The sequence below is a fragment of the Myotis lucifugus genome, unplaced genomic scaffold (genome assembly GCF_000147115.1).
Source record: "Myotis lucifugus unplaced genomic scaffold, Myoluc2.0 scaffold_127, whole genome shotgun sequence".
Taxonomy (NCBI): Eukaryota; Metazoa; Chordata; class Mammalia; order Chiroptera; family Vespertilionidae; genus Myotis; species Myotis lucifugus.
Window position 1 is genome coordinate 2,729,497 of NW_005871175.1, and position 11,124 is coordinate 2,740,620.

An 11,124-nucleotide genomic window follows, 5' to 3' on the forward strand; every position below is an offset into this window, starting at 1 on the left:
CTTTATCCAGCAAAGCTATCATTCAGAAGTGAAGGTCAGATAAAGAGCTTCACAGATAAGGAAAAGCTAAAGGAGTTCATCACCACCAAACCAGTATTATATGAAATGCTCAAAGGTATCCTTTAAGAAGAGGAGGAAGAAGAAAAAGGTAAAGATACAAATTATGAACAACAAATATGCATCTATCAACAAATGAATCTAAGAATCAAGTGAATAAATAATCTGAGGAACAGAATGAACTGTTGATTATAATAGAATCAGGGACATAGAAAGGGAATGGACTGACTATTCTTGCGGGGGGGTGTGTGGGAGATGCGGGAAGAGACTGGACAAAAATCATGCACCTATGGATGAGGACAATGGGTGGGGAGTGAGGGCAGAGGGTGGGGTGGGAGCTGGAAGGAGGGGAGTTATGGGGGGAAAAAAGAGGAACAAATGTAATAATCTGAACAATAAAGATTTAATTAAAAAAAACAAAAAACCCTTTAAGTGCCAGGCAGGTAGTTAATCACTTAAACTACGAACAATCACACTTAAGCTACATAATTTTACTCCCTGGAATAGAGATAAGAAACGCCCTAACCTTTGGAATAGAAATTGATAGGATTAAAATCAACTGGTATAAATACCGATGTAACAAGACAACAAAGGACAGAACTTGGCTAGAGAACCTGGCCAGGCTGCTGATCAACTGAACGCTGTCTCCGTCCACACCTTTGGGAACCCCTGGACCTGCTGGGGTTGGACCCCAACAGACCACCCAACACCGAGTATTAAAAAGGAGGCAAGAGTGACGTTAGACGCAGCAAGCGCTTAGGACGCGAACGCTCCTCTTCCTCTTTCTCGACTCCATCTTGGCGGGAGCGGCACAGGCCGCAGTTCAGTCGCCGACATGCAGCTGTTTGTCCGCGCCCAGGAGCTCCACACCCTCGAGGTGACCGGCAGGGAGACTGTCTCCCAGATCAAGGCTTACGTAGCCTCCCTGGAGGGCATCGCTCCGGAAGATCAAGTCGTGCTCCTGGCAGGCACACCCCTGGAGGATGAGGCTACCCTGGGCCAGTGTGGGGTGGAGGCGCTGTCCACTCTGGAAGTAGCCGCCCGCGTGCTTGGAGGTAAAGTCCATGGTTCTCTGGCCCGTGCTGGGAAAGTCAGAGGTCAGACCCCCAAGGTGGCCAAACAGGAGAAAAAGAAGAAGAAGACTGGTAGGGCCAAGCGACGGATGCAGTACAACCGGCGTTTTGTCAATGGTGTGCCCGCCTTTGGCAAGAAGAGGGGCCCCAATGCCAACTCTTAAAGCCCTTTGTCATCTGAGGCAAGCCCGGCCACAGGGCTCAGTGGTTGAGCTTTGACCTGTGAACCAGGAGGTCACGGTTTGATTCCCGGGTTGCAGGCTCGATCCCCAGTGTGGGCCGTGCAGGAGGCAGCCAATCAATGAGTCTCATCATTAATGTCTCTCTCTCTCTTCCTCTCTGAAATCAATAAAAATATTTAAATAAAAAAATTTAAAATGTTTTTCAATTACAGTTGACATACAATATTTTATTATTTTCAGATGTGCAATGTAGTGGCTAGACATTTATATACCTTAGGAAGTGATCACCCTGATAAGTCTACTGCCCCCTGGCTCCACACATAGTTATTACAATATCATCGGCTATATTCCCTATGCTGGACTTCACATCTCTGTCTATTTTGTAACTGCCAATTTGTACTTCTCAATCCCTTTACCTTTTTTCACCCATCCTCCTAATCCCCTTCCCATCTGGCAATCATCAATTTGTTCTCTATATTTATGAGTTTGTTTCTGTTTTGTTTGTTCACTTATTTTGTTTTTTAGATTCTACATATTAGTGATAATGTCTTTTTCTGTCTGACATATTTCACTTAGTTAGCATAATACCCTCTGGGTATCCAATGGCAAGATTTCATTCTTTTTTATGGCTGAGTAATAATTTACTGTATATATGTACCACCACTCTCTTATCCACTCGTCTATTGATGGCCACTTGGGTGGCTCCCATGTTTTGGTTACTGTAAATAAAGTTGCAATGAACATAGGGGTGCATATATCTTTTTGAATTAGTGTTTTGGATTTCTTTGGATGAATACCCAGAGAGAAATTGCTGGGTCATAAGGCAGTTACATTTTTACTTTTTTTTTTTTGAGAAACCTCTATACTGTTTTCCATAGTGGCTGCATGAGGGTTAGCTTTTCTTCACATTCTCGCCAATACTTGTTGATGTATTGATGATAGCCATTCTGACAGGTGTGAGGTGATATCTCATGGTGGTTTTAATGTGCATTTCTTTGATGATTAGTGATGCTGAGAATCTTTTCATTATGGTTACATACTCTTTGTAATCATAAGTTAAATTATTAATAATATTCCCTTTAGTAGCTAGCTTATAATTTATCATTCCCCTATTATTGGGAGTTAAGCGCTTTCTAATTGTTTAACATAATAAATAATCTTTAATAGTATTTCCATGGACCTGATTGCTTTTAAACTATAGTGTGTCCCAAAAAATGTATACACACTTTGAATGATTATAAAGTCAGCATTTATACTTCAACTGCATTTTCAAATTTCCAGTAGCATTTTAGTATGAATTTCCTTTGTTCAAAGCTTAATGTGACTGAAAAGAAACAATTGAGCTATCAGCTGTTAAAAGTGTGTATACATGTTTTGGGACACCCTGTATTTTGTGGTGTTTCCTATTTTTTTGGAGAGTTTCTTTCAATTGGATTTACATGGATCATTGGTGTAGATACAGTACCTCTTAAGTTACACAAACACTTGGAAATCCATTAATAAGCAAGCCAAAAAATAAAAAATCTGAGAAATTGTCTATTCAATGAAATCTGAACATAAATCTGCAGTGAGATCTATGCAACCCTTTAAAAATAAAAATGACTTTTTAAATACAAAAATGAAAAAAATAGACCAAATTGCCCACAACCTTAACCACCCAAGTATACTAATTCTACAACCACATATGTCAGAATAATACTATTGTGTTAATTTTGTGCAGTCCTTTGCAGAGAAAAAGCAACAGAGCAAAACCTTATATAAAGTGCTTTCTTTGTGCCAGGTGGTGTAGTAAAAGTTTTATGTGATATTCTAACTCATTTAACCCTTGATAAAAAGCTATGAGGAAACTTCTGTTATTTTTTCTATTTTATAAATGAGAAGATTGAACATCAGAGAGGTTTAGGTAAGCTGCCCAAGCTCACAGCTGGTAGTAGGAGGGTTGTGGTATGAACCCACGCATTTGGTTCTGGAATCTAGGCTCTTCATCACTATACTTACTTTCCAGAATTCAGGTTTAAGTCTGTATTTGGCTTTCTTCAGTAACATTACATCATATACACTCCCATATGTATATGTGGTTATATAGACTTTATAACAACCATTATAAGTTTTGTATGGTATTTCCATAAAATTATCATAATAATTCAAGCAATTATTTCCCCACTATTGGAAATTGAGTTGCTCTGTTTAAAATTATAAATAATCTGCAATAAATTATTCCATGAACATGATTGTTTTCAAGCCATTTTTCAGAATTTCCTTGGCATAGACTCCCATAAATGGTGTTTGTAAATCAAAGAGTAAACACTTTCATGATGCTTGATACCTGTTTCAAGAATGATTTACAAAAGGTTTATTCCTCTTCACATTACCAGCATCACTACATGAAACCTAGTCAAAAATTGGTCATTACCAGTTATATTTATAAATTTATTAGGTTAAAAATGACCTCTGCTGTGTTAATTTTCATTTATTTGATTACTGGTCATATGAAGCATGTTCTAATTGTTCTTTTTAAACAGTTTATTGGGGAAAATTTATATAAGTAAAATTAATTATTTGTAGATATATGGTTTTGGCAAATGTAACCACTACCTCAGCCAAGATATAAAATATTTTTTTCACCTCAAAAAGTTCTCCCATGTCCCTTTGTAGTGAATCTCCTCCTCAGGTCCCCAGCCCCTCACATCCTCTCATTAGGTTTCTGCTCCTATCGTTTCTCTTTTTCCAGAATGTCATATAAATGGAATCATATGGAATGTATGATTCTTTTGTGTCTGGCTTCCATCACTTAGCATAATGATTCTGAGCTCCAGCCGCATGGTTGCATATATCAAGTCACTGGCTCCTTTTTCTAGCAGAGTGCTTGGTGTTCTGTGGTATGAATGTGCCATGGTCTGTTTATCCATTCACCAACTGGTGGACATTTGGTTGTTTGCTCTTTGGGCAATCACCAAAAAAGTGTCTTAAAATATTTGCAAACAGGTTTTTATGTGGGTTCTCACCATCTTTTGGGAATTTTTGTCAGAGTTATTTTCTTTACCGGTATCTTAGTGTTTTTGTTATCTATTTTTATCAGCTCCATATTGAAAAAATAATTTTTTTTACTTCTTTCTCAAACCTATTTTTAACGCATAGCTTATCCTAGTCTTTAAAATTATTCTTAACTTGAGCCCTAAGTTTTAAAATGTAGTAAAACCAAGTTAATCTCTTCCTTTATTATTTATTCTGTTATATCTATGTTTATAAAAATATTCCTATTTTAGAATTTTGATACATATTACATTTTCTTCACTGGGTAGGTGGTTTGGGTTTTTTTTTTTTTTTTTTAAATATATTTTATTGATTTTTTACAGAGAGGAAGGGAGAGGGATAGAGAGCCAGAAACATCGATGAGAGAGAAACATCGATCAGCTGCCTCCTGCACACCTCCCACTGGGGATGTGCCCGCAACCAAGGTACATGCCCCCGACCGGAATCGAACCCGGGACCCTTCAGTCCGCAGGCCGACGCTCCATCCACTGAGCCAAACTGGCTACGGCTGGTTTGGATTTTTATATTGAATTTTTATTCACTTGGCTTTGATTTTGATTCATGTGGTAATATCCTTAATGTTTAGCTACCATATGATACTCTTTGCAAATATCATCCTATTACAGAAGTCCATAAAGGATAGTAAATACAGGAATCTGTGCAAAAGACATTATTTAACCCATTGTATTTTTTGAGGCTTTAAAGAGAGAGAATTAGTATAGGCTGTAGTTTCTGCTCTTGAGTAGCTTTTAGGGGAATTAAAAAGCAGATGGTATATTAGTCAGAATTCTCCAGAGAAAGAGAACCAATAGAAGATATATTTGCATATACTCATATATGGCATTTATTATAAGAAATATGCTCACACAGATATGGAGGCTGGGAGTCCTAGGATCCGCTGTATACAAGATGGAGACCCAGGAAAGTTGATGGTGTAGTTTCAGTCTGAGCCCAAAGGCCTGAAAACCAGGTGTAAGTCCCAGTCCCAGGTCAAGAGAAGACCAGTGCCCCAGCTCCAGGAGTCAGGCAGAGAGCCATACTCCATCACTCCGCCTTCTGTTCTATTCAGGCCGTCCCAGGATTGGCTGATGCCCACCCACTTAGGGAAGCAGTCTGCTTTACTCAGTCGCAGATTCAAACATTAATCTCATCCAGAAACACCTTCCTAGACACATCCGGAAATGATGTTTACCTAGATATCTAGGTATCCTGTGAGCCACTCAAGTTAACCATCACAGATGGGTAGTTAAGGTAGAAGGATAATTCAGGATAAATATTTCTGTTTGTATCAGGAGTTATCATCTCTGCAGCCCCAGCATTTATGGCACAACCTGGAGGGCTGGAATGCTGGTTGAAAAATTAGGTCTTATAAAAAATATACTAATGGGACTGACTGCCCATCAGCCTGTATCAGAAACGACCAGGCCGAATCTGCCATTGGTAGACTTTGCCTGATCTTCTGAACACGATCACAGTCTAAAAGGCACTTTAGAAAAGATCGCTGTCTAAGCTCATATCTTCAGCCGCTCTCATTCCTTCTGTCCTCTGCCCACAGCCACGGAGGAAGGAATTTGAGAGGGATGGGTTTCTCACCCATCATGTTAGTAGAGCATTCTTCTTGCTTTGGAGGGAGGATGGGAAGGAAGTGAGTAGAGAGGTATGGAAATGTGGTTGGCACTTGGGGATTCTAAACATAATATCCCTGTGGTTTTGGATGGGACTATCTAAGAGTCTTCACTGTGGCTTTGGAGTCAGACACAGGTTCAAATCCTAGCTCTACCACTTACTAGTAAAATTTTAGTTTTGTAAATATATTTCCATGTATACATATATTTACAGGAAAAACCCCCATGGTAAATTAAAGGAGGGAGAATGACCATCCTTCTGGGAATTAATTGGAGGTAGCATTAGTAACAGTGACCAAACCCTAAGGAGAAGATGATGCTGTCTTAATACCGCCAACTGACATCCAGTTGGCCGAGGGCATTCTCCATGCACTCCATCTCATGACCACCTCACCAGCTCTGTAGGGGAGATATTACTAACCAGATTTACTGATAACAAAGTTGAGGTTCAGAGGACTTAGATAAGTTCCCTAATAACCCTACACAGCTCTGAGGTAAATGAATTTGAATTTAAATCTAAATCTGTCAGATTCTAGAACCTGAGTTCGAACCTGACACTGTATTTAATAGCACTAGTGGGGGCCACTGGTCATTTCATTGTCCACCCCCGCCCCAGGGCTTTTGCTTCCAGTGCTAAGCATTGGAGGGTCTCCATTTGGTTTTAATAAGAGGGGTGGTTCCCCAACAACTCCCAAGACCCCACTATATAGGTCCCCTCTCTGTATAGGTCCAGAAATACTATCTCCCTCTCTTTTTCTCAATCATATGAGTTGTTATTTTCACTGCCTCTTCATAAAAGTAATCTGCCGAGGGGCATGGCAGAAAGGGCGTTCTCAGGAGTAACCCTCTCATAGTTGCACAAGACAGGCCCTGGGGATGGTTCCTACTCAACCCCACTATTATCATTGGTATCTCGCCGTGTGACCTTGGATCCCATGCTCAAGGGACTTTATTTCCTGAATTAGTGGTTGGACAAAGTGAAGGGCAGTTGTCTTCCTTATGAAGTCTGACAATTTTCCCTTGCCCAGAGCTGACCTGACCATGGAGAGGTGTTTAAGTGGGATGCTACAAAAGTAACCTGGGTGAAAGGAATGGAAGGTATTTGACATCTTCCATCTCCTGTCAGATCAGGGCACTGAGAGGTGAGATAGAGCTGCCATCAAAGAGGAGAAACTTAAATGGGGTGATTTGCAGAGATTAGGATGTTTGCATGAGGGCTGGTGGGTTACTTGAGGGGAGAGAGGAGACTGGGCCTCGCAGGTGTCATCTGGTAATTTAATGTTGGCTGTGGAATCCACTGGCCATCAATCTTGATGAGCTGCCCTGGTCATTGAGGTCATGTCTAAGCTCCCTGACCAGCGCTCTTCATTTGCTCTCTGCATAAAGCCAGGCAGCAAATGTTGTTAGTGTGTGTGTGTGTGTGTGTGTGTGTGTGTGTGTGTTCTTGCTCCTGCCTGCCCTACCATTCCCTTCTATTTGAGGTAGAAGGATTCTAAGGCAGACACAGGTGTGGGGCTGCTGCTTTATATCAGCATCTGATGTCTGAATTGAGTAATTTGTATCTATCAGCTCCCACGAGAAACATACTAGATTTAGGAATATGTGGGAATATTCTCATCTTACACCTTTGCTATAGGTGCTTCCCTTTAAGGGGCAGGTAGTTTGAGCCAAAAGAAGTCTAGATTTGGAATGTGTAGATTTGCTATTTACTTGCTGTGTGACTGAAGCATGTTGCTTAACCTCTCTGAGTCTTAGTTTTCACTAAAGTAAAAAAGGAATTCAGTTCCCTCGGAACCAGTGTGCAAAGGTCTGCCCAGGCCCTTGAGGGCAGCAGCCGTGAGCTCTGGTATTGGTTTACTTGGATTTACAGACTCTGAGAATACATGTGACCAATTCACCACTTCAGTGAATCTTCGAGTAATTACTCTGGTTAATTCAATGGATTTTACCTTTGATTATTTCTTATATACATATAAGGAATTTTTAGCCAATGGTGTTATTTCAAATGAGAAACTGTTGGCCAGCTAGGCAATTCTCTTCTTCCCCTGAATATTCTTGAATGATGCACCACTAGACATGAGCCTCCCACATTTAGGTCTTTCACAGCTAGGTCTCCCCACATTTACCTTGGGGATAACCTCCTTCCCATCTCCTGGGAAAACAGAACAGGTGCCTCAAAAATCCGGTTTCATATCTGCATCCTGCTTTACTCTGAGCCACCTTCCAAGCTATTGCCATGACAACCAGCATCACCCTTAGTATCTGGTCAAGAGTATACTGACAGCTAATCCAGTGTGAGAGAGCATAGGACCACAGCCTCCATATTTAGTGCTGGGCGAGATTCAGCGACAGGATGAGCCTGAGGGACACCTGGGCAAGAGAGAGGCCAGAAAAGAAGACCACGGTGGCCTCAGTGTGTTGACTGTAGTTGTCAAATTCATGAACCTACATGAAACACCCCTTAGAGACTCCCATGGTGAACTGAGGGAATTTGAAGAGGTTAGGACTATTGTCTAAAAACAAGCAAGTGTTTTGAGAACTACTAATTGGGTATTAAGTTGCTGAAGCCCATAATATTCTGACCTCTTCTCAATTTCCTTCCAACTAGCAGGCTCCAACTCTGACCTGGGGTCAGGGTGCTTACGCTTCATCACTCCACTTCCACCCTCAGGGGACCACAGTCAGCCTTTTCTCTCAGCAGCTCAGGCCCCTTGAGAAAACATTGTCCTCAACCCGGGCTCCAAGCCAGCGCCTCATCAAAATTGCCTTTCTCACTGCATTTTATCCAACAAACCAGTCGGTATCCTCTGGCGTCCGTCCCTGGAGTCATTTTAATTTTTAATTTAGTCTTAAAAACCAAAGTTATACTGAACATTAAATAATTAAATACATCTGCAAAGCTTTCCGACATCCAGCAGCCTCTCCCCACTCATTTATCACTCCTCTAAACCCCTGACATTTCTCCCAGCCCCTTATTATTTGTCGTAACTGTGTGGAGCCTGCTGTCTTCATCAGTAAGGAGTGTCTTCATAAACTAACCTCCTTTCTAAGATATCTCATATCAGATACACAAAAATAATTTTTTTTGCTAAACATGCAACATTGTATACTCAGCATTATACTAGATCCTCAAAGAGCTTATCTAGTTGGGGGAAAACACAAAAAGGGATGTTCTAATCTGTTAAAGAAGCAATATCCATTCAGAGATTCTGCAGCAAAACATTTTTGAAACAGCACAAAGTTCCACATGAACATTTCAGTAGTTTGCATGCCTACTCTAGGCTCCCTCCGTCCACACACACTGCATGAGAGATGGTGCTCTCACCATATGGCTCTACGGTTTGCTCCAATGCCAAGGGGCTGACTAGAGCCACAGCATCAGAAACTGCTGTGGTGGAGGAATGCAGTTATTTCCCCACCTTCATCTTCCCCTTCTCCACTCCCGGAGGCCATGAAAAAGACCAGTGCCAATAATCAGGAGAAAGTGCCTATAATCATTTCAAAAGTTAAGAGCCACAAAGGCAATAACCTCCTACACTCACTGTTGGTGCTCTGCCCGTATTGTCTTGCATTCACCTCTCCACACCCAAGGCTGCTTGCTGTGAACATCTGGAACTCTACTCCTGAAGACGTTTTACCTGCTTGCAGGATCAAGCGCAGCTTGTGCAGAGGGGAGGCCAGAAATACCAGAGTTAATACCATTGAGAATCAAGAATCAATGACAGATGGGGTGTTGTTGGTGGTTAATTCCCCAGCTGTTTAGTCCCCCAGTTGGGAAAAATCTGACATGTTCTACACTGTCTCCCAGAGCTGCCCAACAGGATTAAATCCCAGCATGCCCTTCATTGGCTTCCTCCCTTTCCTGTACCACGTCTCCACTTCCTTACTTGTGCCCCTCATGTTCACCCCCTAAATAAACTTTTTTCATCCAAATTTTCACCTCTGTTGAAACATTGACCAAGATAGTCTCTTAAGAATAATATATCTCAGAGAAGTCATACTCTTACTCTTGAAATTTATGAAGTAGAATGAATTTAAGAGATGTACAAGGAGACTGTTATCCCAGCCACAGAGAACCTTTGAGTAGCTCAGCAGCTAACCAATACTCTCACAGTTACATCTGGAGTTGGAAGGGCTTCAAATGGCAATTTAGTTCAGCCTTCCACCCAGAAATAGAGCTTCTCATTCTGAAGACCCCTGGCCAGTGATCACCGCCAATCCCCACCCAAATACTGCAAAGCACAGCAGACTACCCAAGGAGACTCCCCCTTCAGTTCTCAGTACCTACCCAGGGTTGGCTGTGTAGACCCCAGCAAGGAGGAAGATAACAAAAGAAGTTCAAAAAGTATGGGTGGTTATTGAGAGAGAACAATTTAAAATGTCATCTACAAGAATAGTAGTAAAAACGGACTTTGATGAACATTCCCAAGTCATTAAGCCAAACGTTAAACTGAGCTGTTTTTTTGGCTTTGAATTTCCAAAAGATTTTCTTCTCTATTTTCTAACCCATCCCTATTTTCCCTGGATAGAAACCTCTCTCTCTCTCTCTCTCTCTCTCTCTCTCTCTCTCTCTCTCTCTCTCCTTCCTCCCCCCCCCCAGATTCTCTGTTTGAATGAGCACCCCTGACAGCCACCCAGTGGTCCCAATGGACACTCAGTAGATGGTAAACAGTTTTCACATCACATGTCTACGCTTAGTCACATAAACCTCATTAGAGACTCCTTATCACCGAGTCTCACCCCCAGGGTAAACAAAGAAAAGCTAAGAAGTAGTGTGAATGCACAACTTATTGCCAAAAAACAGGAGCTGCGTATACAAAGTGCAGCAGCAAACCCCGTCTTCCATAGAGGAGGACTGTCCCAGCCAGAACTGGGCTGTGTGCCATTCTTCTCGTCTCCCTGCCCTGTACTACTCCTCCCCACTCCCCGACACAGAGACATTCTCAGAACCACTGAACATTTCCAAGGAATATTAACATGCAAGTTACTAAACAGAAAAAACAACATGCCAGAATGTCCTAGAGGCCAGGCAAAAAGCTTTAGATGCTGTGAGCAATCGACTGTGGTGGTTTTATGGAGGTGAATGCAAGAGGCAGCGTAGTAGAAAGAGCAAGGATTGTAGAGTTTGTTAAGATTTGGATTTCACCGACTTAG

The 11,124-nt window shown here is 41.6% G+C and overlaps 1 pseudogene; it reads left to right on the forward strand.

Annotated features, from left to right (window-relative positions):
* Nucleotides 1–831: 831 nt before the first annotated feature.
* LOC102418577 lies at nucleotides 832–1,309 on the forward strand (annotated as a pseudogene).
* The last annotated feature ends 9,815 nt before the right edge of the window (nucleotides 1,310–11,124 follow it).